Source organism: Carcharhinus amblyrhynchos, unplaced genomic scaffold (assembly GCF_965287045.1).
Source record: "Carcharhinus amblyrhynchos unplaced genomic scaffold, sCarAmb.v2.hapA scaffold_37, whole genome shotgun sequence".
Classification (NCBI taxonomy): Eukaryota; Metazoa; Chordata; class Chondrichthyes; order Carcharhiniformes; family Carcharhinidae; genus Carcharhinus; species Carcharhinus amblyrhynchos.
Window position 1 is genome coordinate 7,596,871 of NW_027649778.1, and position 25,848 is coordinate 7,622,718.

General features: G+C 42.8%; 1 protein-coding gene across 2 annotated transcripts in view; it reads right to left on the reverse strand.

The window, feature by feature from the left end:
• arhgap35a (Rho GTPase activating protein 35a) overlaps window positions 1–25,848 on the reverse strand; it is a 161,781-nt gene that overhangs the window by 18,506 nt on the left and 117,427 nt on the right. The window lies entirely within an intron of this gene.

The following is a 25,848-nucleotide window of genomic DNA, read 5'->3' on the forward strand; positions in this document are numbered from 1 at the left end:
CAGAGAAGGTCGATTCATGGGATGAAGGGACAAAGTTAGGACGACAGGTTGAGCAGGCTGCACATAAACACACTGGAGTTTTTAGAAGAATGATCTTATTGAATTACGTAAGATTACGAAGGGGTGGATGCTGAGAGAGTATTTCTCCCCCTGGGCAAATCTAGAACTAGGAGGCACAGTTCAAAAATAAGGGGTATCCCATTTAAAATGGAAATGAAGAGTTTCTGGAGGATTATTAATCTTTGGAGTTTTCTAGGGCAGGAAGTAATGGAGAGTGAGTGATGAAATATATTCAAGAGAATTAAACAGGCTTTTGATCAACGAGAGAGTTAAGAGAGAGAGAGTGTGTGTGTGTGTTTGGTGGGGGGGAGGAGGAGGAGGAGGAGGGGGAGGAGGAAACGAAGACCAAAGAGAGAAGAGTTAAGGCCACAATCAGATCATAAGCCATGAAATGCAGAACTGGCTCAAGGGCCAAATGGCTTAGACATTGCCCTTTTCCTTGCATTTTCATCTGCTGGGAATTGCACATGTATATGGCTGACAGTGACTATAGTGAATCAGATTTGCTGGCGATGGCCCCTGCCTGTCAGTGTTCACAGGAGGTGAAGAATGAATGGAATAAAGTATTAGGCAACGTTTGAACGTCCATGGGGGGGACGAATTAATAAAAATTAATCCCCAGCCTAAATTAACAACTGACAGCAAAGAACCCTTAGCAGAAATATTAATAAACTTGATTCAATATTAGGTATATTCATTTTATTAGCCATTTGAGAAATTGCAACTGCGAAACCACCATGACTGCTGAAGGAGTGGAAAGTATGCAATTTTGAAAGTATATTTAGGTCTTAACTTTAGTGGACATTAAGAGACAAAGATTAGCACTGGGAACGTAAAATGCTTTTGCACTAATGAAACTGTAGATTTGATTTAATTTAATCCACACACACATAAAATTATGAACACATCTCCCAAACACCACCAGTGGTCCATCAGGCATAGAACGGACAGCAACTCCTTCTATACGAGAGCTACTTGTAATACTCCATCGGAGATAGCTGCAATAAGTTTCCTCTTCAGCTGCTGTTCCAAATCTCCAGCTCTCAGATTGCATCAGAATACAACCATTACTGTGTGGCCTTTCCGAGACAGAAAGCAACAAACGCTTACATGAAAATTTTCAAAAAACAAAGACAAGGAACTCTATTACATCTGTTAACCCACACAAATGTGAATGACTGTTAAGACTACAGGGCTCACCGTCCAAATGACTCAGTAGCCCATTTCTTCTTTGCTCAAGTGTCAGATTGTTCCATTACAGGATTCAATACAGTGTGCTCAGGCAAAACATCATCTGGCCTCAACAACTTAATGTTCTAAAAGTTAGTGTTCTTTAACGTTCTATAAAGCACTTCCAAAAAAAAGGTATAGAAGAAACTGCTTCAACACAGTTGTGCAATGTTGAAGTTGAAATTTAAATTGAGGAGGTGTGTGTGTGTGTGTGTGTGTGTGTGTGTGTGTGTGTGTGTGTGTGTGTTGGGGGGGGGGGGGGGGGGGGAATTGGCCTCAGTCTATGGTAATTGGAATTAACACTAGCTACATCCCAGAAGTCAGGCTTCCAGAGTTCCCAACTGGAATATGAAAGTAACTGGATCCACACACTGAGCAGCAATGTGCAATAACTCTCTCAAAAGATCTATTAGGGCACTTCCATCTCCCACACTAGACATCTGGTGGCCTCTGCAAGAGACTGGCAATTTACTAAACAATTACATGTAATTTTGTACTCTAGAATCCCATGCATAAAGTATTACAGTTAAATACAGCTCAAACACATTATACACATGACCGTTACCATGAAACACTTTTTTAAAGAGCATCAGACTGGGTTTATCGAAAAGGCCCCACAATTACACTGGGACATAAAAAATGCACTTAGGTTAGGCATTATTACCCTGGAAATCAGGTCACACTTTGGTTCACTTGGGGCTATTAGCTCCAGAAGTGGATTCCCAGCCCCACTTGCTCTGCAACCTTGGGTCACCTTGATCGGTCATTTCTGACAGCTCACACAACTTAGGTAGGGATCACGTGCAAAACTCAAGAATGATAGATGGCTCCTTCCAGGAGGACCGCACTACCAAATAGCATTAATGTATGCGCAGTTCACAGAATAGATTTCATTTGTATTTCTTCAGAACAAATTAGTTCACAGAGTGCACTTTTGAGGAAGTCAATTAGGATACAGGAGGATGGAACTAAATAAGGGATGTTGGAGTTGATAATCATTGTGCACACTGGCCAAGGCACAAACTTGCACTAAATTAAGAAGCAAATAGAGCTTTTCGTCTTTCTGTACTTTAAATCTGAAACTTGAAACAGAGTACTTAATACGGAACCTTTTTAGCTGCTGTTCCAAATTTGAGAAATTGCAACAGCGAAACCACCACATCTGCTGAAGAAGTGGAAAGTGTGCAATTTTGAAAGTATATTTAGGTCTTAACTTTTGTGGACATTAAGAGATAAAGATTAGCACTGGGAACATAAAATGCTTTTGCACTAATAAAATTGTAGATTTGCATTTAGTCCACACACACAAAATTATGAACACATTTCCCACACACCACCAGTGGTCCATCAGGTACAGAACGAACGACAACTTGTTCTATACCAGTGCTACTCGTACATTTGTCCATGTACATGGATAGGCCCATATAATAGAGTTCCCTGTGGTTTTTTTTGAAATGTTTTGAAGATTTTCATGTAAAGAGTCTCCTGTTTTATCTCTCGGAAAGGCCAGGCAGTAACGGTTGATGCAGTCTTAAAGCTGGGGATTTAGAGCAGCAGCTGAAGAGGAAACTTCAGTGCAAGCAATTTACTGCACTGGCATGAAAGTGTGTACAAATTCAGAAATGCACTATGTAAATCTTTACAAACCTAGGATAAAAAATGCTCAACTAAGTTGAATCCTTATTTAATAGAAAATGAAACAGAAAGCAAGGCCACAGACAAATTTCTAAGATATAGGAAATGGCTCCTTTATTGGCAAGGAGCTATTTCCAATGACACCGATTGGTCCATACAGTTTGCGTGTCATAAAAACCAAAGTCCCGCATAGCTGCTGAAATCTCCTCTTCGCTGACCCTCACAATCAGGGGTGATTTGTTCCCACTCTGGTCTGATGAGGTGGCTGCTAAGTCTAGTGTGCAATCTGTAGACTTTACCACAAGTGGGGCAAGTGGCGCTTGAAGGATTGGGGAGATGAGTTGCCTGAAGGCTCCATCCGATGCCTCAGTTTCACCTCTGCACTTTCCTGGCAAATGCTCTTGAAGCATTTGGTGCCTTCGTGGATGAGCTTTATCCATTTTGAATTAGTCTCAGAAGAGGCATAACAATTCAACACAGAATCTCAGGGTAAGGCCAGCGCCAACTCCTGCTCATTTACAAGTTCACTTATGGAAAAGCGTATGAACAAGACGTTGGTAAGGCCACACGTGGAATACTGTGTACAGTTCTGGTCACCCTATTATAGCAAAGATATTAAACTAGAAAGCATGCAGGAAAGACTTACTAAAATGCTACCGGGATTTGATGGTTTGAGTTATAAGGAAAGGCTGAATAGACTGGGACTCCTTTTCCTGGAGCGTAGAAGGCTTAGGGGTGATCTTATGGAAGTCAGTAAAATAATGAGGGGCATAGATCAGCTAGGTGAGGAGGGCATAGGTTTAGGGAAAGAGGGGAGGTACACAGAACTGTCCAGAGGGGCAATTTTTTCCAGAAAGAGAGTGGTGTGTCTGAAACAAGCAGCCAAAGATGGTAGAGGTGGGTATAATTTTGTCCTTTAAAAAGCATCAAGACAGTTACATGGTTAAGAGGGATATGGGTCAAACGCAGGCAACTGGGACTAGCTCAGTGGTTTAAAAAAAAAAGCGACAGCATGGACAAGTTGGGCCAAAGGGCCTATTTCCCTGCTGTTAACCTCTGACTAACTGGCTCGGCAGCACTTGGTTAACTTATCCCATGGACAGCTAACCTGTTGGCATTGTATTCCTCACAGAACAAGTGATCACTTAGATATGATATTGATGGAGTATTGACTTCTGGAGAAATAATGTTAATAAATCATTACCTCGAGGACCCCTGCCGAGATGGAGGCAAACATAAAGGGACCAGTGCATTATGAAGCTGTGGCACAATGGAAGGCTTTATATCAAGAAGGTCATAAACAGAGAAACACAAGCACTGAAGATCATGTTACAGCCTCCAAAAGTTGCCCAATCTAGCTATTCCTTTTCTTTCCCTGCGCCCCGCCACCGCCCCCCCCCCCCCCCAGTAATGCAAATGAACAAACTTCTTGGGCTCATTCCCTTCAGTGCAGCTGCCAAGCAGTGCCATTGTTCTTCAGGGGCTGTGACATAAACACTCGCAGTGGGGCAACATCCTCAGCATGAGGAAAAAGGGACTCTCCCCAATTTATGTTCCCAGGACATTTTCCTGCATCAAGATCAACTTGTAGCAGGATTAAAAGCAGAAATTTGACTGTGTGACGGATTTTCTTTTCTGTTTAGATTGCAATAGAACTAGAAATGCTTCTCTGACCCACATCTCCCACTTCGCGTAAGTGAAAACATACTTTTTACTTGGCTTCTGGCCACAACAGGAAGAGATGGGAAAAAACCAACCACAAGTTGGCCGGTTAGATTTTACATAACAAAGTAGAAGCCTGTACGATACAAACCTCAAGACGCATTGCAAAAATCTATGCAGCATAAAACTCAGTTAAGAGTTTGGAGATTCAGAAAAAAAATTAAGCAGAACGGTATTTTTTCTATGTCCCTATTCCCCAAGATTATACAGGAAGTTCTTGCATCAGTGTTGAACACTTATCAGCTTTCAGACACACTGGAAAAGAGAAGCGTTTGGATTTTCTTCTTTTTAATACGTTGTTGCTTCCAAAGCCATGTATGTTTCCCGCAATTCTGCGGTTAAGCCTCGGTATTCAGGTTTCTACCACAAAAACTAAGCAAAGTCATAAGGGCTCGTATTGTGACTGCGATATATTGATCCGTCCCCCCAACATTCCTCTGCACTCATATGGTAAACAACTCGATCCTCCTGAAATGTCCTTTCTCCTTTGTCCAGTTCAATGGAATTGCCTTTGTGGGGTTCATTAACTAATCGCAGCTAGAGTATCTCCAGCACTGTCTCAGCTGCCATCCCCACACTTCACTTATTCTGCAGACATGGATCTCAACTTCCTCATCTATACTGCTGACAAAATTTGAGGACATGGGTCAGCTTTGACACACTACACTGAACACCCAGCACCTATAGATACTGATACCAATGGGGGAGGGGAGGGAGGGGGCACCAGTTCATCAGATTCTCTGTTTCATTCCTGTACTCGGCCTCATCATTGTTTGAGAACAACTCTGTTAGGACAAGCAATCAGGGATGGAGTCAGCAACAGAGTTGCAGAAAATTTTAAGCAAGCAATAGCCTATGTCTTTCTGAAGGAAATTCTGACATTCATAACCTGTTAGACAGATAGTCTGCTAGAATAGCAAACACTGGTGGTGAGGAAATTGTCGACGAGGCAGATCCAGCACAGCTACCTGTATGTTTTATCACAACGGGGCAGTACGTAGTGCAAGGAAGAGAAGAGGGTCAAAGATGAATGTTTGGTAATCTCCAGAAGTAGCCACATGGCGAAGAAACCATTTAAGTCACTACAAAAAGGAGTGCTGGTTGTACCAAACTCCATGAAGAAGCAAAGATAATATGACAATCTCAGAATGTCACTGATAACTTGTTTTCCTCATTGTGTCTTTGGATAGTCTCGAACACTTCCTCTTGGCACTTCTCTAAGCAGCATGCAGATATCAATTAAAAAAGGGGCAGAAAATGATGGACATTTGTGCGTGACTGTAATGCAATACAAGATAGTAAATACGCAGGGCTGGATTTAATGAGTCATACTTTTGGTATGGATTTTTAACCTAACTCACTCGGAATTGTATGGTGCAATAAACTGGCACAGGAGTCAGTTCTTACTGGTCTTTCAGCTCAGGGTACAGAGTTTGAAACAAACCTACAGAGAACAGGAGAACGTCTCAGTGCTGACTCAAGTGTCCTGCATGGAAGGAGTCAGCTTCAGTGCAATGCCCTGTTAGTTTGGAACTACAATACAAAACAAACAAACTGTAAATCCTACCCGGAGTCCAGAAGGATGGTGAATCGAAAAGTGGACATTAATGCAAGAGGCTGTTTGGGAAAAGTTGAAGCTTAATTCTGTATTACAGGGTCATAGAGATATACAGCATGGAAACAGGTCCTTCAGCCTGACTCGTTCATGCTGAACAGGTTTCCTAAACTGAACTAGCCCCATTGCCTGCGTTTGGCCCATATCCCTCTGAACCTTTCCCATCCATGTAGCAGTCCAAATGTCTTAAATGTTGTAACTGTACCTGCCTCTACCACCTCATTCCATACACGCACTACCCTCTGAAAATGCAGCCCCTCTGGTCCCTTTTAAGCCTTTCCCCTCTCACCTTAAACCTGTGTCCTCTAGTTTTGGATTCCTCTGCCTTGGGAAAAAAAGGCCTTGGTTATTCACCTTATCAATGCCGCTCATGATTTTATAAACCTCTAAGGTCATCCCTCATCCTCCTACATTCCAGGGGAAAAAAGGTCCCAGCCTCTCCTTATAATTCAAACCTTCCAGTCCAAACAACAACATCCTTTTAAATCTTTTCTTGCACCTTTGCAGTTTAATAACATCCTTCCTTTAGCAGGGCAATCAGAATTGTACGCAGTACTCCAAATCTGGCCTTACCAACGTCTCGTACTAAAATTAGATCCAATTTCTGGAAACGGTTTACAAGGATGCTTCCAGAATCAATGCAACTGTTGAACCCCATTATACCTGACCTGGCTGGGAATGATACCAAGTACAAATTTAAGTTAATCACCAAGCACATTTAACCCAAAAATTCAGGCCACTGACACATCAGCTGACACATGTCAAGGGTGCAGAGGAGGTTTACCAGGATGTTGCCTGGTATGGAGGGGAGGTCCTATGAGGAGAGACTGAGGGATTTGAGGTTGTTTTCGTTAGAAAGAAGGCAGCTAAGAGGGGACCTTATTGAAACATATAAGATGATTAGAGGTTTAGGTAGGGTGGACAGTGATAGCCTTTTTCCTCGGATGGAGAAAGCTAGCACGAGGGGGCATTGCTTTAAATTAAGGGGTGGTAGTTACAGGACGGATATCAGAGGTAGGTTCTTTACCCAGAGGGTGGTGAGGGATTGGAATGCCCTGCCTGCTGCAGTTGTAAATGCGCCTAGTTTGGGGGCGTTTAAGAGATCCGTGGATAGGTTTATGGATGGCAAGGGTTTGGTTTAGGTTAGAGGGTCATTGCTTTTTAATTGGTCGGCGCAACATCGTGGGCCGAAGGGCCTGTTCTGCACTGTAATGTTCTATGTATTTTAAAAGCTAATTGTTGAAAGCCCAAGATTATCAAAATAGAATTTTTTTTAAAAAACTAGTTTTCTTTGTAATGGGACTGCTGATAAATTCGGCTGTTACTTAAAAAGTTAGGACATATTTAAGAATGAGAGATACTTTCTTAAAAAAAACTTTTAGACAGCACCAAAAGGGAGCAATTCTCCCAGCCCACTGCGCTGCTTTAACAGCACGGCAGGCCAGGAGACTTGAGCAGAAGCTGTTTCATGGGCTCCCACTGGGCGCCATGGTTTCCTCGATATCAAGCTGGATATCATGCACCATCAGTTCCATGCCGGAAATTGGCGCGGAGCTGCATAAATTACTTAAACAAGTATTTAAATTTATTTAACATATAATTAGCAGGCCCAGGACTAAAGTCTCCCTCCCTCTGCCAGCAACGATTCACTCCAAAAGGGTTTACAACAAAAGTTTCCCATTTACGGGAAGCTGGCGGCCCAACCCCGCTGGAGTGAAAGGGAGCCACTGAGCCGCCCTGCCCCCCTCTGGAGACTGGGGGCAATGGGGGTGTCCCTGGGCATTGCCACATTGGCAGTGTCAGCCTGACTCCCTCGCACTGCCCAATGGGCAAAGTGGCAGCAACCACATTGGTGCTGTCCACCAGGTATTGCCAAGGGGGTGGGGCCTAATAGAGGCAGGGCCTCTGTGGGGAGATCACTGGGGCTGGGAGTCCCACTGCCAATTTGCCTTTGGGATCACAAACAGAGGGAGGCCACTGATCAAGGCTGGGCATCAGAGGCGGGCGAGAAATTGGGCGATCGAGGCTGGCCCCGACATATTCAGGGGGTCAGTGATCGGGCTGTGTGGGAGTCGAAGGACCAGTGATGAGATACTGCGGAGCTGGTCAGCGATCAAGAGGCTGACAGTGCAGGGCTGCTGCGCATGTGCTGATCTCGACACTGACAGATTGGCACATGCATAATAGCCTGCTCAGCACTACGCTGTCAGCCTCTCCACCGGGAATAGGCCCTGCCTACTGATTTGGAGAGAGATTTACACCAGTGCACTCTGCAGTGTACAGTGTGGGAGGTTCACTTTGAAACAGCTGCTGAAAAAGAAAGTGGGATTTACTTGTTTTTACGCAAATCTGACACTTAGGATTTTTTTGGGGAGAATCGCCCCCAGAGTCAATGGGCCACATACACCCAGGTGCCAGCAACCTTCAAAGGTGTCCTATTTGTTCCGATAGTTCTTATTTGTTGATTTATTCTAATTGAGTATCAGAGAGCTGATTATTTGGAAAGGACAGTTCTGAGCACTGCTGCCTCTGGTGAATCACATCTCAATGAGAACATCAAGATCGTTTGGTATCAAGAACATGGGGGACATATGGGAATAAGTGAGAACAGATCTTTAAATTGGCATACCAACCGGCATGTATTTCTGGGGCAGATAAAGATAAAAGCTGCAATAAACTGGCTTTATTAAACATCACACTTAGTTTTTAATCCCCCAGATCATTTTTGTTGGGCAATGGGCAGAACTAATAGACTCAACAATGCTGTCAATTTAACCTTTCACATGGTTTACCGAATGATCTGGAAAATGGAAAGGAATTGCAGATGAGTAAGTGACTAAATCTGAAAAGCAAGAGTCAAACTAGGAGAATAGGCACATTGGTGCAAGGCAATATTCTGAATTACCAGGAATGAGCGCTACCAACACAATTAACCCAGGTCATTGGATAAAGTTTGTTTTACTACTGCACTTAGGGTGCCAGAGCTATCAGTTCCTAGCTGTGGGATGTACAGCAACACTTCATGCAGCTTAAGTGCTAGATTCACTGAAGGATGATCTAGTTATGAAAAGACTAATCTTTTCTGTGACTGGCAAATCTACTTCATGTTTAGTGTTGGCTGAGGGACCCACATCAGGAACTGGAACCCTTCAGGACCCCAAAAGTATAAGAGAATTGGAAAGAAGTGTAAGATGTAATCTGGAATCTTCAGCTTCAATAGTCTTGAAAATACATAGCATAGTGTAGAGTATTATCCAACACATTACATATATTTCAATTGTATTTTCTTTTGTTTGTGGGACAATGCCAGCTTCATTTTTTTCTAAAAATCACAATCCAAACACCATCTATTTACAGAAGGCATCAAGGGAGGTTACAAGAAAAAGCAATATTCACGTAACCTTAATTGCTTAAATGCTGTGACAGAAACCACAATTTTGAATACACTTACCATGCAATCACATTAATTAATTCCAGGTAAGTGCTATTAAGAGTAGATTTTAATGTCATGCACTAAATAAATGTCAGCGTAATTAAATTTGACTACCCTAGCAACGAACTGTGACATGCAACTTAGAATCCCCAGTGCAGGAGGCCATTCAGTCCATCAAGTCTGCACCAACTCTCCCATTTCACCCAGGATCTATCCCTGTAACCCTATGTATTTAACCCACTAATCCCCCTAAAGCTACACATCTTGGGACACTAAGGGGCAATTTACCATGGTCGCTCCACCTAACCTCCACACCTTTGGACTGTACGAAGAAACCAGAGGAAACACAAACTGACATAGGGATAATGTGCAAACTCCAAACTGCCACCCGAGCTGAAATCAAACCTGGGTCCCTGGCGCTGAGAGGCAGCAGTGTTAATCACGGTGCCATGGTGCCACCCTAACTCAGTGTTTAAAAACTGTGTTTCCTTACCAGAGGCTAAAGTTTATTACTAGTCACAAGTAAGGCTTACATTAACACTGCAGTGAAGTTACTGTGAAATCCCCCTCATCACCACAGCCCAGTGCCTCTTTGGTCAATGCACCTAACCAGCACGTCTTTCAGAATGTGGGAGGGAACCCACACAGACACAGGGAGAATGTGCTGCCTCCAGAGACAGTGACCCAAGCCAGGAATCGAACCTGGCTCTCTTGCGCTGAGGCAGCAGTGCTAACCACTATGCCACCGTGCCGTCTGAGATTGCAGAATCATGCTAAGATATTGCAAGAGGCACCAACAGCACTCTGAACTCAACCAAGTGATCATTCTTCATCAAGTCTTTATGGACACTCACACAGATGCATTTTGTAGCGATCACTGGACTGGAATGGAAGGTCATACTGAATCACATTATTCCTCCATTCAAACATCCCAACTCAAACCATCCCAACAGACATCGGGTAACTCAGCAAAGATAGAAAACTGAACCTTCTGGCTGGCACAACAGAACACCATACAATGTCATTCACTTACCAAGTTGATAACAGAATCTGAGGATTTTAAAAATAGATTTCTGCAACTCTTCATCCGTTTCCAGGATAATCCCAGTTTTCCAATTGTGCATATTTTCCACATTCTGTCAACGCCTTAGAACAAAGCTTTCCTCTGTGCTATAGCTCCCCCTCTTAAAGGAAGGAAGCCTAAGTGGACCAGGAGGGAATTGCTTTGAAGGAATATGTTAGCCCAACCATGTGAAGGAGTTGGACTAGCATCAGTGGAAAGATAGAGAAGAAAAGTGTGGACTGGGTGGAGTTAGAGTTTGACAGCGTAATAGGCCTGGATTAATAATCAGCAGTGTTTTGGTTACTTTCAGATGTGCAATGCAAATGATCTTACTGGCACTGTCAAGATTAATTACTTTTCTGATCCAGTTCTTTCTTCCCAGACTATTCAAACAAATAAATAAACTAAAAAAAATGCAGCCAATCTTTGGGAAATACAACTGGACAGACTCTCAACTTGACTGTCACTCCCTCCCCAGACCCTTCCACCCAGCAACCGTCGTACAAGAAAAGTGGCTCTCTTCAGCAGCTGCACTAACTCCTGAGATTCCACACGGATAAAAACACTCCCAAGAAATGACAAAACCTAATGTAATTGGGGGAGGGGGGGTACAGAAGTTGGAATTGCATTCAAGGTCAGCATTTGAACTTGCAAACCATAGCCCAGAGTTCATCCCGCGACCACTGTAGTTAGTTGGCCGCCTTACAAGAATTGCAATCGTTCCTCATAACTTCTCTTCCACTAAAAGAACAAATCGTTCAGACAAAACATGACAAGATTCTTCTTTCACAATAGTGATTGTCGAGCCTGGAAAGCTATTCGAGTCCTGACATCTGTACCGGGGCTTGGATAGAACATGCAGGAAATGAAAGTGGTCTATATCTGCCGACCTAATCATTTCTGCCTGATGCTTCTCAAAAAAAAAGTAGAACTCTTTTCATGGTCTGACTGCATATTTATTTACATACTGCAGGCCATCTCCGAAGCTAAGAGCTGTGTAAACACCAACGTTTATAGATAGGGTGAATGATTAAACTCTGCCAAAAGCCTGGGTTTCCTGCAGGGCTGTCTCAAAAAAAACAGCTGGGATGAACAGTTTACAGCTACAAGTTTTGAAGGATCCCAAAAAAAATTGGATAACCAGGATTTAAGTACATGTACCAATCAGGTTTCCATATTAAAATTCATTTCCAAAAGGAAGTTAAATTGGAATCATTTTTTCAGATCACTTGCAACAAGCTCACCTGCACCATTTTTCTATTCCGAGATTAATGCCTGATACTTTCACACAATATCAAAACTCAAATGCAACTGAAGATCAAGGGTTGTGATCATTAAACGTGGAAAATGAAAGCAGCAGTAGGCCAGTCAGCCCTTCACGTCTGCTCCGCTATTCATTAGCGCAGCTGGTCAAATTCAATATCCTGATAGCCCCCACCCCTTGATCCCTTTTGCCCCAAGAACTATACGTAATTTCTTCTTGAAATGAGACAATGTCTTGGGCTTAACTACTTTGTAGTAGTGAATCCCACACATTCACCACTTCCTGGGTGAAGAAATTTCTTCTCACCTCAATCCTAAAAGGTTGACTCTTTGTCCTCAAGTTATGACCCCTAGTTCTGGACTCCTCCACCGCTGGGGGTATTCTTTTTGAATCTATTCTGTTCTAATCTTATTACAATTTTATAAGCTTCTATGAGATCCCCATGCACCCTTCTACACTCCAATGAGTTAAAGTTCACTTGTCTCATTTGCATTTAATCCACATGCACAGGTTAGCTCTGAAATTGATAATTATTTTTTCCACCCCTACATTTCAAGTATCGGCAAACAAAAAGCATGGATTGGGGAAATGGATTGGCTTCACTGAGCAACAAGCAAAACTAAAAATTCAGAAGGCTTTACCCAGCAAGTATTGCACAACGTTTGCAAATTCCTTGCAGTCATTCACCTCTATGTTATAAATACAACCACATATAGCTACTTCAATTGGAAGGGCACAGTAAGAAATCTTACAACACCAGGTTAAAGTCCAACAGGTTTATTTGATAGCACGAGCTTTCGGAGTGCTGCTCCCTCATCAGGTGAGTGGTGAGTTGGGTTAACAGGGCAAATACGTGGACCACATTCTTACCATTATCTATGTCTATATATGCCCTGTTTGTGAACCCAACTCACCACTCACCTGATCAAGGAGCAGCACTCCAAAAGCTCATGCTACCAAATAAACATGTTGGACTTTAATCTGGTGATGAGAGACCTCTTACTGTCCCTACCCCAGACCATTGCCAGCATCTCCACATCATTTGGAAGGAACACATACATATATAAGTCGTTTTGAGAGGTGCTCAATGCGCGTGTGCGTGGGTGGGTGTGTGGGTGGGTGTGTGGGTGGGGAGGAGGAGTGAAGTTTAGTTACATGCTTTTGATATCTATGGCATTACTGACTGACTCTTTTCCCAAGTGTTTGCATGCTGTACAAATCCCATGTGAAATCAGCTTTGGGTAGTTTAAAACACTTCCTGGTAGTATGAACTCAGTGCAGACCTCCCTACAATTTGAGTTCTCAATCAGCAAGGTCACAGACAGCTGGAAGGAAATCTACTTCAGCAGGAGGTTCTCATTGGTACCAAAAAAAGGAGTATTCCTGATACTATTGAGCCACTGCTGTAATTTCAATTTTGCTGAAATTCACAATCACTTTTTTGATTTGATTATTGTTACATGTATTAATATAGTGAAAAGTATTATTTCTTGCGTGCTATATAGACAAAGCATACTGTTCATAGAGAAGGAAAGGAGAGACTGCAGAATGTAGTGTTACAGACATAGCTAGGGTGTAGAGAAAAATTAGCTTGGTGCAAAGCAAGTCCATTCAAAAGTCTGATGGCATCAGGTAAGAAGCTGCTCTTGAGTCGGTTGGTACATGATGTCAGGCATTTGTATCTTTTTCCTGATGGAAGGTGGGAGAAGAGGGATGTCCGGGGTGCGTGGGGTCCTTGATTATGCTGGTTGCTTTGCTGAGGCAGTGGGAAGTGTAGATGGAATCAATGGATGGGAGGCTGGTTTGCGTGATGGACTGGGCTACATTCACAACCCTTTGTAGTTTCTTGCTGTCATGGTCAGAGCAGGAGCCATACCAAGCTGAGATACAACAAGAATGCTTTCTATGGTGCATCTGTAAAAGTGGGAAAGTCATAGCAGACATGCTAAATTTCCTTGGTCTTCTGAAAAAAGAGGTCAAATCACAAGATAACCAGTTAATGAAAATCAGTTCCCAACCCAAGTGCAATACTGAGAGAATACTTCAACCAAATATCCCAACCCCTTGGCTGCTCTCTTGTGCCGCATCCTCTATCAACATTCCTCATTTTCTGGCAGATCTTTCAGTTTTTGGCCTCACCTATAGGAATACTTCTCCAAGTCTCTTTGTCTTGCAATTCCTCTGCCATCAACTTTATAGCCCACCTCAACCATTTTCAAGACAAGAACACAATAATAGGAGCACTAGTCTGCCATCTGGCGCTTCTGAGCTAGCTCCACCATTCAAGATCCATGTTAACCTTCTACCTCACCTGCACCTGCTAGTAGCTGAGCATCTAAATTCAACCAGATAAATCCCCTATTGTCGCAGAGAAGTGCCTTTGGAGGTTTTGTTATATTTTTAAAAACTATGCAAAATCTACCTTTTGCAGAAAATGCTGTAATAGCAACACTCAAAACGTTTGATTTGCGAAGAATACTGGATATATTTCTAATTACAAAAAGGATATGGTGAACAGGTGGGGAGATGGGTTTGAGATCAGGGAAAGGTCAGCCATGATCTGATTGTATGGCGGAGCAGGCGTGAAGGGCCGAATCTGCCTACTTCTGCTCCTAATTTCTATGTTCTTATGAATTGACTGATGGATGTCTGAATTACTTAAGCAGGTTTCTGGCCATGTAAACTGCACACCCACAGTGCCAAACCAATCGAGAAATATTTTAATCAGATTTTAGCTTCCCATCATCTACAATACACTGGGAAGCTGAACTGTACATGCTGTTCTTCAACTCAAATATCTCACTGCTAGACTGTACTGAGAGATCAGCTCTAAAAAAAAAATCAGAAAAACTCTTCTCTTGTTCGATTTTGGAAAGCAGTTCTTGTTTTGCTAGACACAGAACAGCCTGGCGAGACCTGAAGAGCAAAAGTCTCAAAATGGAAGCTGCAAAAGAGAGCAGCTAAGCAATGTGCCACTTCAGACAAGGAATGCAGAAGCTCTCTGTGTGACAAACTACTCATTTATAATGCACTAACATTGGGCCAAACCAATTTTGAAGTGCAATAATAGTTTGACTTTTAATGAATGCTATTGGTGAAGGGCCTCAGTCAAATTTAAAAATGTTCGATTAGTAAGTTTTAATATTAATAAAATATATAATTAATGCAACTCGAGTGGACTGACCTGTTCTTAAAAACTTTCAAGATTCTGTATTACAGAAAGTAGTGAAACATGCTCTGTGGAAAAAGCACAAATCACTGTTCTTCAACTCTGTTAATACACTGCCGTTCATGATCTTGCTAATTTGCCATTTCAAATTAATCCCATTGCCACCATCAATGGCAAATGCACTAAGATCAGAACTGGTCTTCTACAGCTTTCTTTGAACAACCCAAATGTGGAACAACATGAAGACAAAAGCACAAAAAAAAACAACTGCCAGTGCTCGAAATATACAAATCTACCAATTAACACTTCGGGTGTATCCTTAGTCCATTCATGGTTGTTGTGTTGGTTGGTTAAGTTTGAACGGTTCAAGTGGGCAGGGTTTTAAAAACTTCACTGCCATCACTCTAACTACATGTTAGGCAGGGTGATGACATTGTAGAAAGACATATTTCATGTGTATTAGAGAATCATACTGTCTCACAAAGAGGACACACAAGATACCGCTGAGCAGTGACATATGCTCTCATGTAGATATGGGCCCACAGAATAATGACTGAGGCAAAGGATGAATTTCAAGTCTAAGAATTTAAAGTAGCTCTTTCGTAATCAACATCAAAAGTAAAGTTTATTTATTAGTCACAACACTGAAATGCAGTTACTGTGAAAATCCCCTAGACGCCACACTCCAGCACCTGTTTGGATTTACTGAGGGAAAATTTAGCATGGCCAATTCACTGAACCTGCACATCTTTGGACTGTGGGAGGAAATCGGAGCATCCAGAGAACGTACAAACTCCACACAGTGATTTGCGTGTTCGGGTACATGGGCAGCATGGTGGCACACAGTGCCTAGCACTGCTGCCACACAGTGCCAGAGACCAGGTTCAATTCCTGGCTTGGGTCACTGTCTATGTGGATTTTGCACGTTCTTCCCATGTCTGTGTGGGTTTCCTCCGGGTGCTCCGGTTGCCTCCCCCAGTCCAAAGATGCGCGGGTTCAGCGAATTTGCCATGCTAATTTTCCCTCAGTAGATCCGTGCAGGCGGAGTGTGGCGACTAGGAGATTTTCACCAACTTCGTTGCAGTATTAATGTAAGCATACTTGTGACCAATAAACAAACTTTACTTTGGATAAACCAAAAGATAACATAGCATGGCCAATGCACCTAACCAACAAATATTTTGGACTGTGGGAGGAAACCAGAGTACCCAGAGGAAAGCCATGCAGATACGGGGAGAACGTGCAGACTCCACACAATGACCCAAGCCAAGAATCAAACCCATGTCCTTGGCACTGTGAGGCAGCAGTGCTAACCACTGTCCATTTATAAATGGATATCAACACAAATTGTACATGCCAGTGGTTTGACCACTGCAATAATACCTGCTTTCCATCAGATGCTGTTAGCATTGCAAATATGGCCCATCGTTAGAATCATCGTGTGTGTAAAAAATGAACACACTCAATCTCACTGATCAGCTGTGCACTCTTTCCATTCAAAATTCATGCCTTTTCGAAGAATAGCAAGTGAGGTAACTTCAGAATGAGCAGCAACAGGAGCACAAGGTAATGAGTAAATGGCTTAATAAGCAATTAGACCTGTCCCACAAACTGAAGGGAAACCAATAATACTTCCAAGATTAAATCCAGATTTTCCCATTTTGCATGTTTTACTCCTTCCTTATCTGACACCAGCTCTGCTTGGTATACATTTTCTCAAATACCAGCAGCCCTCTGGCTTCTCAACCAATGACAATTCTTCCTGGGTTTTGTGTGCAAGGGTATTGCTGTGGGGATTGTCCCTTTAAGGGCAATGCAAGCCATGTGACCCTTACTCTGCTGTGTTGCTGTTAAAAGGGAGAATCACCATAATTGTTATGCTCATTGACTAAGGCAGCTCGACCGCCAAGGTGAGTCCATTCACACAATACATATTTAATCGATAACTTTTCAGTAGAGGATACTGGCTAGCAATTAGAAATGCAAACGTCAATTTCCTGCCTTATCTAGCCCAGAGGGTTACGCCAAGTGATTCAATCCCTCCCATTGCCTCAGAGTAAAAAGTACTGTTCCTTGCACGCTGTACAGACAAAGCATACCGTACATAAAGAAGGAAAGAAGAGGGTGCAGAATGTAGTGTTACGGTCGTAGCTAGGGTGTAGGGAAAGAAAGCTTAATGCAAGGTAGGTCCATTTAAAAGGCTGATGGCAGCAGGGAACAAGCTGTTCTTGAGTTGGTTGGTACAGGTGGAAGAGAGAATGCCCGGATGTGTGGGACCATTAATTATGCTGGCTTCTTTGTCGAGACAGAGGGAAGTGTAGACAGAGTCAATGGACGGGAGGCTGGTTTTGAGTGATGGCTTGGGCTACATTCATGACCAGAGAGCAGTGTTAAATACGGGACCAACCTTCATGACTTAGGGCTTTGGGATTTTCTACTAAGCCATCAGACGGATGGTGATTCAGTTTTGAACAGGTATTCGAAAGAGATGTGTACACTCCCTCATGCATCAGGGCTAATTTCCAGAAGAGTTCTGAATTGCTGCTGTTCAGGTTTTATGTCAACTATTCTGATCAGCAGGAAAAACAAGTTTATTTTATACTACAAACAAGACCGAGAAATCGCAGCACAAACCCAATACTGATGGAAGTTGATTCTAGAACAGTTTTTTTTTTACACTCAAGGGGAACAATAAGTCTCCAAGTGTCTGCACGTTGCTGACCATACTTCATGTCTCAGGCATAGCAAACTCAAACAACAAGGAACATTTTCAAATTGCTCATTTGAAACTCAAGCAACTTAAGCACAAACAGATTATTCTACACTGTCCATTATGTGAGCACCATCATTATACAATTCATGCTCCAATTACAATGGTGAAGAGACTTTTATAGATGCACCATAGAAAGCATTCTTTCTGGTTGTATCACAGCTTGGTATGGCTCCTGCTCTGCCCAAGGCTGCAAGAAACTACAAAAGGTCGTGAACGTAGCCCAATCCATCACGCAATCCAGCCTCCCATCCATTGACTGTCTACACTTCCCACTGCCTTGGCAAAGCAGCCAGCATAATTAATGATCCCACACACCCCGGACATTGTCTCTTCCACATTCTTCCATCAGGAAAAAGATATAAAAGTCCGAGGTCACATACCAACTGACACAAGTACAGCTTCTTCCCTGCTGTTTTTGAAGGAATCTATCTTGCATTAAGTTGATCTTTCTCTACACTCTAGCTATGGCTGTAACACTACATTCTGCACTCTCTCCTTTCCTTCTCTATGTACGGTATGCTTTGACTGTATGGCATGCAAGAAACAATACTTTTCACTGTATACTAATATATGTGACAGTAATAAATCAAATCAAGTTTGCTGCAAGGAACAGTCAATTCACCAGACACAAGGAGGACAAGTTGGGTATCATGCAGTTGATGGTTCTAAGTATAAGTGAGAAGGGAGGTTGCCAGCCTGAATTTTAGGAGAACAGGTGTGCAGTATTTTAGCAAGGGAAACTATAGGATCATTGGGCTTGCTGTATTGACAATTTGAGACAGTGGAAAACTATAACCAAACTTCCAACGAAGCACAGCATGACCAACTGGCTTTCATTTCATGCAAGAATTCCCAGGATAAGTGCCTTCCTTTTTTCACCCCTCGACCTCTCTCCCACTGCCATTATTCTTTTCCTCATCCTTCAAAGTTGGTATTTGCTCCAATAGCGCCAAGCATATTCAGCACCAGTCCTCATTAACTAGAGGATAACGTCCTCTGTCTTCCCAAATATCTTATCCTTTCTCAAAGCAGCTTGGCTAAACCAGTTGCACCCTCATCTCGAGCTGAACTCCATTCCAGGACTTGAACACAAAATTTAAGATGAGCATCCTTTGTGACTATGAAGGAATGCTGCATAATTGGAGATGTAGTGGTTTTAATTCTGGATATCACATTCTGATTTTGATAAGGATCCCAGCTGCATCATCATATCAAAGACTGTGGAACTAATAGCAGCTAACATATTGGTAACTTTGGCAGTGATGCTATCACACCATGGCAACAAGCAGAAACACATGCATCTCTTTACCCAAAACTGCTAAACATTGGCAATGAAGACATTATTTCCTTAACCAACCCCAAACTAGATCCAGTCTACCCCACTTCCCAGAGCAAACATGGCCACGTCATTCCTACAGACAGTACTCCTCTCATCATTCCGTGAAAGTGTGAAGTGGCACTTGGTTAGATTGCAAGTGGAAATTCAGGGGGTACACAACTAAAATGTAAACAGAGCACAGGTGGTCTTTAATTGTTACCAGTTTTTTGGATTTAAAACATTGGACGGGCCACTGTTGTGCTAACATGCAACAGATGAAGACTTTTGCAACAGTGGTTCATGCAAGTGCTCGACAGAAGATTTCAGCTACAAAGCTTTGTGCACATTGAGCTCCAGTATCAGGATCACACTGAAGGTCTCTCTTACTCATTGTAACTACAATGCAAGCAAGCTACACCCCTGCACCCTCTCCGCTGTCACAACGCACGGACGCTGCAATACAGCTGGACATCTGCCAATCATGAAGTGTCAGCTTAGATCCTGCTTTAGTATCAGAGATAGGAAGTGGAAATAAAAGCTTGCACAATATGATGCACTAAGGGCCGGATTAGAACTGCATAATTTTATGCTTCTTAAAATTTTAGGAATAAGATTCCGATCAACCAAAGGAAATTAGATTATTTCTTGCAGTGCTCTTACTTTATAAAAAGGCAAGTTTCAAGAATGCTCAACTTTCAAAGGTTACATCAACATTTCTGTACAACTGGAAAATAAATCTGGTGCACATTGCTCACTCTCATAACAGTGTCATATACCTGCAGAACAAAGTCCAATGTTCCTTGGACTCCTACTCTATAATTGCAACCCTATTGCAAAACATTTTAAAGGCAGCTGTAGCCAATAAACGTGGAGTAGGTACGATCTTACCTTTACCCACAACATAATGGCATTCAGGAAACCGTTAAAACCTACGTAACTGGGTGTTTCCCGACAGTTCAAGTGGACATATGAAATTATATACCCAACACTGTTGAAGCACTGGTGCAACAAAGCAGTGTTGTTAAAGGACTATGTCTAAAGCTTGAGGAGCCTTTATTATGTTGGGGTGGGAGAAGGGGAAGAAAAACAAGAAAATAAAAGGATTCAATAGGAAAATTGTCAGCAAGGCCCCATTACAGATCACACATGAAACCAAAGACTCAGGAGGAGGAAGGAAAAAGCATCAAATCCCAAAGTAATCCTGTAACATTCAGAATGTCACAGCTTTAACTCAAACACGTGGCTAAATGAGGGGGAATGGACTGAAGCAGGTGTTTGAACCTGTTTTACAGGCAACTGCTTGTCCAAGGTGGAAATCACAAAGCCAACAAAATTAACATATGACACACTGAACATACTATGCTCCAAGAATCATGCAGACTCAAAACGTTAACTGTTTCTCTTTCCACAGATGCTGCCACATCTGTGGAGTTTATCCAGCATTTTCTGTTTTTATCATTTACCACACAGACATGCTCTGGGGTGACGGGAGAAGGCTGGTGATAGAGAGATGACAGACAAACGTGCACTGTTAACTGTTCAAGCCTAAAACAAATACAGGTTGCAGAGTGACGACAATGACCTAGCTCAACACTATTGCACAACTACAAGTTGCTGCACATATCAAATGTTCACTTCCTGTCAGCCATCTTATTTGGAGGCACTAAGCATTTTGGGCCTCAGGGCAAAGAGCTAAACGTCATTCATCAGTTCGAAAGGCATTACTGTATATCACAAAGGCACTATGGGGCAGATGACCAAAAGCTCGACAGATGGTTTTTAAGGAGTGTCTTAAAATAGGAGAGGTGCATTTTGGTTTAAGGAGAGAATTACTCAGTTGATGGTAGGGCATTGGGGAGTTACAGAACAAAGAGATCTAGGGGTACATGTTCATAGCTCCTTGAAACTGGAGTCACAGGTGGACAGAGTGGTGAAGGCGGCATTCGGCACGCTTGGTTTCATGATCAGAACACTGCATACAGGAGTTGGAATGTCTTGTTAAAGTTGTACAAGACATTGGTAAGGGAACACTTGGAATACTGTGTACAATTTTGGTCACCCTATTATAGAAAGGATATTAAACTAGAAAGAGTGCAGAGAAGATTTACTAGGATGCTACCGGGACTTGATGGATTGAGTTATAAGGAGAGGCTGAATAGACTGGGACTTTTTTCTCTGAAGCCTAGGAGGCTGAGGGGTGACCTTACAGAGGTCTATAAAATAATGAGGGGCATAGACAAGGTAGATAGTCGATATCTTTTCCCAAAGGTAGGAATCTGAAACTAGAGGGCATAGGGTTAGGGTGAGAGGGAAGCGATACAAAAGTGTCCAGAGAGACAATTTCTTCACAGAGGGTGGTGAAGGTCTGGAACAAGTGCCAGAGGTAGTAGTAGAGACTGGTAAAATTTTATCTTTTAAAAAGCATTTAAATAGTTACATGGGTATGATGGGTATAGAGGGATTTGGGCCAAATGCAGGCAATTGGGATTAGCTTAGGGGTTTTAAAAAAAATAAGAGCAGCATGGACAAGTTGGGCAAAAGGGCTGTTTCCATGCTGTAAGCCTCTGACTCTAATTCAAGAACTATAGGCTGCAGTGGATATTACAGCCCAATTTTATATCAAACATTTTTTTAAAGCTCAAAATGCATTAAGGTTCATGCACAGCCTTATTCCACAGAGTTCAAAAATATATTCTACAGTTATAAGAAATCGCAGTCTAAAGATGTGCAGGTTAGGTGGACTGGCCATGCTAAATTGCCCCTTAGCGTCAGGGGGACTAGCTAGGGTAAATCCAAACGGTTATGGGGATAGGACCTAGGTGGGACTGTGGTCGGTGCAGACTCGATGGGCCAACTAGAATCCTTCAGTGCAGAAGGAGGCCACAATTCTATGAAAAGTGAAAGGTTTGGGGCAAACAAGTGTTGCACTCATACAGGCTCCTTATGTTCTACTCTGAAGTCACCTAGCAAAGTGTAACTTTAGAGCTGGAGAATGCACAATAACAAAGAGAGTGAATATTTCTAATGTTTGTGCAGAACGTGAAACAATAGCATTAGATTGCAAAGAAGAAGCCTTTTATCAGCTACTGTTATTGCAAGTTTGAATCAAATTTGGTCTACAATTTGTGGCACAATACTAAGAGAAAGAGACACAGGGATAACAGGGCATCAAACTAAAGATGTTTTTGATTTGGAGAAGGCAGTTCAGAAAGTACAACAGTTGGATAAAATATGAGGGAACACTCAGCACATGAAATTGAATGCTAGCATATGGAAAGCACACATGGAGCGGGGGGAATGGGCAATACATGTAGCCCATAAATGGTGCTGAAATGAAACTTATAGCCTATCGTACACAAACATAATGCAGGATGTAAAGGAAAAGACAGGTTGGTTCATCAAGTCTGTTCCATATTGTAACTTCGGCACACAATGGCTCCATCCATCCCTCCGTCAGTCAGCCATGCAGTTTGCTGAGGCAGACAAGCAAAACTTCTACAATGCAAGATTGCTAGAAATTCCTCTCTAACTCCTCACACAAGCTACAGGAGGCCAGTGTAACTGTGAGACATATTTTCCAATACCCCCACCTACACTTGCACACACATTATGCTAGTGTTGGCCACAGATGAAAATTCCCTCAGCTACGTTTTGAACGGGTACAGCAAATCTACAAAGAACAAAGAAAAGTACAGCATAGGAACAGGCCCTTCAGCCTTCCAAGCCTGCACTGACCATGCTGCCCGATTTAACTAAAACCGCCTACTCTTCCAAGGACCAGATCCCTCTTTTCCCATCCTATTCATGTATTTGTCAAGATGCCCCTTAAAAGTCGCTACTGTATCTGCTTCCACTACCTCTCCCGGCAACGAGTTCCAGGCACCCACTACCCTCTGGGTAGAAAATCTGCCTCATACTTCTTCTTTAAACCTTGCCCCTTAAACCTGTGCCCCATAGTAATTGACTCTTCTACCCGAGGAAAAAGCTTCTGACTATCCACTCTGTCCATGCCTCTCATAATCTTGTAGACTTCTATCAGGTCACCCCTCAGCCTCCGTTGTTCCAGTGAGAACAAACCAAGTTTCTCCAACCTCTCCTCATAGCTAATGCCCTCCATACCAGGCAACATCCTGGTAAATCGTTTCTGTACTCTCTTCAAAGCCTCCACATCCTTCTGGCAATGTGGTGACCAGAATTGAACGCTATTTTCCAAGTGCGGCCTAAGGTTCTATAAAGCTGCAACATGACTTGCCAATTTTTAAACTCAATGCCCCGGCTGATGAAGGCAAGCATGCCATATGCGTTCTTGACTACTCAAGCCAGTGATCTGGTCCATTGGTCAACGACACTGTGAAAAGAATCTCTTGACTTTTAACTAGTTCTACAAGTTCACAGTGACAGATGTTCAAGTGCCCAAACTACAGGAAGATCTTTATAAGTTCTAGGAAAATGGTGTTCACAATGACATGAGACCGTTCAGATGCTCTCAATGTGGGACTAGGTTCAAATGATCACCCCAACTCAATGTACACCAGCAGACTCATACCTGCTCCAAATGTGGGAAGGGATTCACTCGCTCAGGCAATCTACTCTACTGAGACACTAGCAAGTTCATAAGCAGCTACAGTGATTGGATTTTTTTGTTAATCACATCTGGACTGGACAGTGGGATCCATTAGTTCTGACAATCAACTTCAGTCCAGTTACAGATGTTAATATTATGGATAAGAATCTATAAATCATTTTTAGGTAAAACATTGTCCTCTGGTGGCCATCTAACTCAGTCTTGATTGATTGGATGAAATCGGCACAGTGGCAAGTACTGTTGCCTCTCAGCACCAGGGACCCAGGTTCAATTCCAAGCTTGGGTCAGCGTGTGTGTGGAGTTTGTATGTTCTCCAAGAAACTCGGCCTGTCCTTGAATATTGACAAAACAAAACTATCAACACACACCTGGTCAAACCGAGATATTCCACCCACCATCTATACTGAAGGAGACATTCTGGAGCATGGTAAGCACTTGCCACACCTTAGCAGTTAATTTTCTCAGAAGGGCATCATTGACAAAGAGACCCAACACCGGATCAGCTGTACCAGCTCAGTCTTTCACAAACTATGAGAGAGTGTTTGACTATGATGCATGTCTTGTATATTACATCAACTCACAGACATAGCCACAGAGATTGGCTGCTTCTTTCATGCATTAACATCTATGGTCTTGAAACAATCCCTACAGGGCAGGAGGCGGCCATTCAGCCCATCAAGCCTGCATCGACCACAATCCTACCCAGGCCCTATTCCTGTAACCCCACATATTTACCTTGCTCATTCCTCTGACGCTAGGGTCAATTTAGCATGGCCAATCAACCTAACCTGCATGTCTTTGGACTGCGGGAGGAAAATGGAACATCCAGAGGAAACCTACAGGGAGAATGTACAAACTCCACACAGTCAGTGACTCAAGGCCAGAATTGAACCCAGGTCCCTGGTGCTGAGAGGCAGTGCTAACCATTGTGCCACTGTATTGTCCTAGATAAAATGAGTACACAGCGTAGGCACTTTCTTGAAGTACTCAAGTTAACCCAAACGGTAGCCTGAAGCAATGGCAGCACAGCAGATATACACGGATCTGAAAGTTACAACAAACTGAAGAGCTCTTATTAATAAGTGGTCATTTTAGCTAGTAGTGATATTACTAAAATCACTGATATGCTATATCAAGTAATTAAATACTGCCAAGATGGAAACCTCTATCCTCAGTCACTTCTGTGCCAAAACTAAACTGACCAAAGATATATACAATCTGCAGCTTGCAGATGGCAGTAGTTCATTACCTATTTAGGTGAAGTGGATCGGCCATGCTAAATTGCCCCTTAGTGTCCAAAGATGTGCAGGTTAGGTGGATTGGCCATAAGAAACGTGGGGAGTTATAGGGATAGGCCAAGGTAGAGGGCCTGGGTAAGATACTCTATCAGAGTTGGTGCAGACTGAGGACGATTGGGCTATTCTGTACTGGAGGGATTCTACGATACACTGCATCAGCTTAGCAAGCCACTTTTGATCTCTTTAATTCTACATGCAAGAAACTCAGCCTGTCCTTGAAATGTTGACAAAACATTGATCAACACGCACCTGGTCAAACCAAGATATTCCACCCACCATTGATGTTGAAGGAAACATTCAGGAGCGCATTAGGCACTTCCCACCTTAGTTAATTTTCTCAGAAGGGGATCACTGACAGAGACCCAACACTGGATCAGCTGCGCCAGCTCAGTCTTTCACAAACTATGAGTGTTTGAAAAAAAACCTCTGCAAGCTAACAGAAGTCCTTACAGAGCAATTGCCATCGCTACCCTTCTGCACTCAAGTGAGGCATGGACTGTGCATTAGCACCACAGTGCCAGGGAAATTCCACGCTGCGTTGTCCAAGTTCAACGGGAATACTGCTGAACAAATGATAGTGTCCTCCTTGAAACCAGCTCCACAGTCGGGTGGCAAAGTGGCACTGCAGTCAGCACTGCTGCCTCAGCTCCAGGGACCCAGATTCCATTCCCGGCTTAGGTCAC